The sequence below is a fragment of the Bidens hawaiensis genome, unplaced genomic scaffold (assembly GCF_021521415.1).
Source record: "Bidens hawaiensis isolate Kalapana, Puna unplaced genomic scaffold, B.hawaiensis_p1.1 tig00048307_1, whole genome shotgun sequence".
NCBI classification, from domain to species: domain Eukaryota; kingdom Viridiplantae; phylum Streptophyta; class Magnoliopsida; order Asterales; family Asteraceae; genus Bidens; species Bidens hawaiensis.
Window position 1 is genome coordinate 1 of NW_027498652.1, and position 5,174 is coordinate 5,174.

General features: G+C 37.6%; 1 pseudogene across 1 annotated transcript; it reads right to left on the minus strand.

Annotated features, from left to right (window-relative positions):
• Positions 1-3,764: 3,764 nt before the first annotated feature.
• LOC143597449 (protein LURP-one-related 15 pseudogene) lies at positions 3,765-4,745 on the minus strand (annotated as a pseudogene). The gene is made up of 3 exons (XR_013146909.1): positions 4,494-4,745; positions 3,987-4,214; positions 3,765-3,908 (listed from the first exon to the last, which is right to left on the minus strand). The product of XR_013146909.1 is annotated as a protein LURP-one-related 15 pseudogene (transcript).
• Positions 4,746-5,174: the final 429 nt, after the last annotated feature.

Consider the following 5,174-nt stretch of genomic DNA (forward strand, 5'->3'; position numbering starts at 1 on the left):
ACCTGAAGGAATGAGCAAAGGCGGGAGGGGGAAAACTCCCGCCTAAATGAGCCAGTCCGTATGGAGGATCTTTTGTGTGATACCTGACGAGGTACAGACAAAAGATCTGACCAAGAATGCGACAGCTCACTGACAGCAGCATGGCAGACAGCACGCCACAGCACTGTGACCAATAGCCGCCGCCTACCCACCAACTCCTGCCATACCACGTGCCTAGCCTGTAGTTGGCAGAAGAGGAAGAGTGCACGACACGCCTGCTCTGTGTCAGCCGCTACCTATCCACCACTCACAGGCAGGGCACGTGCATAGGTTACAGTTGGTAGCGTGTTGGGCCGGCTAAACCCCTTGGAAACCTACCTTCGGCTATAAATACCCCAATGGTATGATCATCTTACATCATCTTATCTTATAATATATACCTGATATCTGCTCTAGCAATCTCTTAATATACTTTTATATTTAAAGAGCAATCTAGTCTGATTCTCACGCCGGAGGGTGGTCACAAGGAGGAACCCCCCCCCCTTCTCAGTGACGAGCTCACGGTGTCTGTTTTGCAGGTTATCAGAAGAACCATCTTCCAAGGGTCTAACCCCTCGTGGGAAACATCTCTCCAACCCCCAGGTTACTAGTAATCTGTCAGGGGTCTGGTTAGTGTTTCTTCAGAACCCGAATCCATCCCATTATCCTTATACTCAACATGCATTATCGTCCCCTCACCATCTTCTTCTTCATACTCTGCCTTCACACATCACACATGCAAGGTAACCGAGTAAATCGTCCGAGTGTTGGGTCCGTTGACACGCTGAGCTGGACTTTATCTTAATGAACGAACACAAACAAGAAACTTCATTTATACATTCATGTAAATTGCTTGGTCCATTAAAAGTTAGATCCAACGTCGGTAATCAATCAACGACTGAGGTATCCAAACAAATACATACATTATACTTAAAGATAAAAACTTATTATGATATTTTATACTTTTATTACGGGGTGTTTGGATTACTTATTTTAAGAAACTTATGATTTATAAACTTTTGGAAAAGTTAAAATATGTTTAGCATTGTGTGTTATTGTGAGGGGATAAGTTAATAAGTTACAAAGTTGTAACCTATTGAAGAAACACAAATCCACCCCTCAAGGTCTAACACGTTAGTCCGAGGGTTATGGTTAAGTATTCCCCACGATGGGTTATAAAACCTTCTTGGCGCAGACGAGTATATCCTGCAAAAAAGACACCGTGAGCTCGTTACGAGGATGGGGGGATTCTCTCGTAACCATCCTCCGGTGTGAAAATCAATATTTGATCGTACAAATAGAATGTATTGGGAGTAGAAATACTGGAGTGTATATCCTTTACAGTTTGAAGATCCATTGGTATTTATAGCCGGAGGAGAGAGTGTGTGGCCAACCACCTTGTCAGGCTTTCCACCAATTATATTCTCCACCCGTGCGGTCGTGGAGGTTGTTGGAGGTTGGTGGGCATCATGGCCTTTTGATATGGACGAGTTGTATTGTTTCGTACCGCCCTTTATGTGTTGTCTAATACCCATTGGTTGGGTGTATTCCTCATGTAGATTGTACCTTTTTGTCCCATGCTGGTGGAAATCTTTGCGCTACCACTAGGTGTCAGGGAATGTTTATTATATTAGGCCACGTCCTTAGCGCCATGCAGTATGGTTGGCACATAGTATGCCCGTTACTGTTAGGACGCCAAGCGCACGAGTTACCCCCTATTTGGGTATTGTATTTAACTGAGTGGTGGGTTTAACACCCTACCTCTACACCTATCAACTTATAAGAAAAGTTATAAGAAGATAAAATATGGAATCCCAAATACCCCCGTGGTCTAAAATTATAAGTTATGGATACCTTCTTTATTCCAATTCGATATGGGCTCTATAAATTTTAGAGAGGGAGAGTTCAATATGGAATTCGGACTCATGTTGAGGCTATTGTTGGAGGACACATGGCTGAGCGTTAACGACCATCGGGAACTTCACCAACTAAGAAAGGTCGTTGTTAGGTATCAATCCTCTTGAATCGATGTGAACTATTCTTGTTCTTGTTCATTTTAATCAATTGTAGCTTGGACTTGTTGCCGTTTGTATATAGACCCAACAAATGGAGTTTGGACCTCTCACAAATCAAAAATTAAAGCATGAATACTATTATACATCCAATGATCTTTTCTAACCTCCATCATTGTGATGGCATTTCTATGTACCTTGATAATCTATTACCTTCAAAACTTTGAATATCTGTCTCGCAAAAATAGCCTAGACGCTAGGCGCAAAAATAGTGTGGGCTTCAAAAAAAATAAGCGCACTTAAATTAAAAATTCGAAAGAAAATTGTAATGGAAAATATCACTTTTTCCATAAACCAAAATATTTCAAAAGCCATAATCCTCAAAACAACCAAATTGTTCATACTTGAAATCCTAAAATAACCAAATTGTTCATACTTGAAAATGAAAATTTTATAAAATAATAAATATTAAAACAAAAGCCAAAAAATATTGCTTTGTGATTTGCATAAGCAATGCGTTCATTACAATGAGAGAGATTGGAGTTAATTTTGTTAATTTGCTGAATTTTAGTTAAGTTATTTAAATGGGTGAAGTGCTAAATCAAATAAAACCAAATAAAATCAAGGTAAAAAATAAAAAAAAAATCAAAATTTTTTTTGAATTGATGATTTTCTTCTAAAATTGCGCCTTTAGTTAAGAAAGTCGCTATAGCATCGCCTGCCCTAAGAAATCGCCTGGGCGCCAAGGCGCACCGCTTTTAATAACTATGATTTCAACTTAAAATAATAATTTTCTGTGAATTCACTATGTTTGACTTTTGAAGTCAACCTATGACCTTTTTAGTTTCAAAGTTTTTAACACCTTTTATATGGGCAACAAAAACTTATGTTTTGTACCAAACTACCATCCAATAAATAATCAGTTACATATCCACATTTTCTTAAATAAATACCTACTTATACTTAACAAAATTTGTGATTTAAACCAATCAGTTTGACCTCAATGGTCCAAACTACTTACTAACAATGCATGCTCAACAAAGTAAACTCACCTGGAAGACTTTTGCTCCTCCGCAGCTTCCGGTGAGGAGAACCATAGTGGTGTACTGGTGTGGTCAAGTCATACACAACCGATTTGACTCGCTTCAACTGGAGGAGGACATTTTGTGGATTTTCTTGCCATTAACGGTAAAAAGTGATTACGGGAACAAATTTGCTCATTTCAAAATATCAAGTGATAATTAGCTTACCAGAGTGGCCCCATTTAGGAAAAAAAAAAAGTATAGTATTATTACCAAAACAAACACCCAACCTAAGCTCGGTTCGTTGGCTCACTTGTTACGGTACAATAACACATTACCGAAACCGACCGAATTCGCGTTGACTTACCGACTCAATGATTGGGGCTGACAACACTTGGGTTTACCACCGTCCGAGGTTTACTAACTTGCATGACGCGACGCGCTGGTAAAAAACTAGTTCTCTTTACAATTTACATGTCTTCAAATGAAAACACGTTTAAATAAAAAGGTTATGATAAAATAAAAATAATAATTCTAAGATCAATAATATCCTACGTTGAAAGGTACCAATCTAACAATCTTTGTGTTCACTAAATTAAGAATTGCTAAATGTGTGATAAAACTTTAAAAAGTCATACAGTTATGTAATTGTGTGCATACATATTTATTACACCGCATATATAAACGCATAATCATACATTATTGACTTTATTTAAAACGACATATTATCATCATTGATTTCATGTAGGATCACCACAAGTGCAACAATAAAAGCATAGTCAACGTTAGGATAAACCGTCACACAAAATGTGTCTTTTCCAAGTGCAACGCTTTCAAGCGTGAGTTTCTTGTGCATCTGCATTTTTATAACACTATTAAGTTTTTCGTAATCATATATAACACATAGATTTACAAATCGACCCGTTCTAAATACCTGGGCTATGATGGTCGTGTCATCTCCAGCATAGATGGTGCACGATCGGTCAAACCAGCTACCTTTGACTTTGAAATCACAAACTTCTTCGTTTTCGTTATTAGCCAAGAACACATTAAGAGATGTCTTCAACTGCATTAGAGAAGGCTGTTTTGCACTGAATATTAAATCTTTTGAATCTGAACTATCACCCTTGAAGACTACCCATCTGTTATGCATACTCATCAACTGTTCATAACATAAATCAACAAATAATCAATCAAACAACGTTTAGTACTAGTACGTAATAAACTATCGTTTGGATCATTTAAAGGAACCCTAATAACCCAAACTAAATAACATCGGTTCAACTTTTGACATGTTATCAAAGAATTCATGCATACACGTTAACTTTCCAAATACTATAAGCTCTTCTCTTTAATTATATATTAACTTTACAAACAATATAAGTATTGGAATATTTTGGACCAAAAGTGTAGTATGCAATAAAAACCGAACAACCCGAACCTTTTTTTGGAATGAGATGATAGGATTACCAGCGGCATCAAACAAAACTCGACGTTCATGAAAGCTTAGAACCTCGCCTTTGACTTTGAACATAATGTTGCCATTAACATCAGTGACAGCAAAGTCTCCATCGGAGAGAGACAAGAGTTTCCTGACGATGACTAGATCCACCGGATACTGAACCAGGAAGTTCGGGCTGACGACTGTGATCGGATTCAACACTTGTGCCGGAGTGTAGCTTGTTTGTGCCATTGTAGTAATGTGTGTGAATATGGTGTTTAAGTTGCATGTATATATATATATATAAATCTTTTTAAATTTTAGACTTAGTCAACATAATATTTTTTTATTTATAAAATAAATTTATTTATGCTTTTAATATGTGGAATGGAATGGGTCGGTTTGGTTATATGTCTAAATCCGAACTTATGATATGTTTTGGGTTTTAGATTTATATGATAAATCGGTTTTGGTTTCGGTTTCAGTTATTGAACAATATGTTTTCGTTAACTTGGTTAATTATCAGTTAACTATCGGCTTTTGATCATTTGGGTGAGTTCACTGTTTGAAGAAACACTAACCGGACTCCCGGGCAGATTACGAGTAATCTGGGGGTTAGATAGATGTTTCCCACGAGGGGTTAGGCCCGGTAAAGATGGTTCTTCTGATAACCTGCAAAAC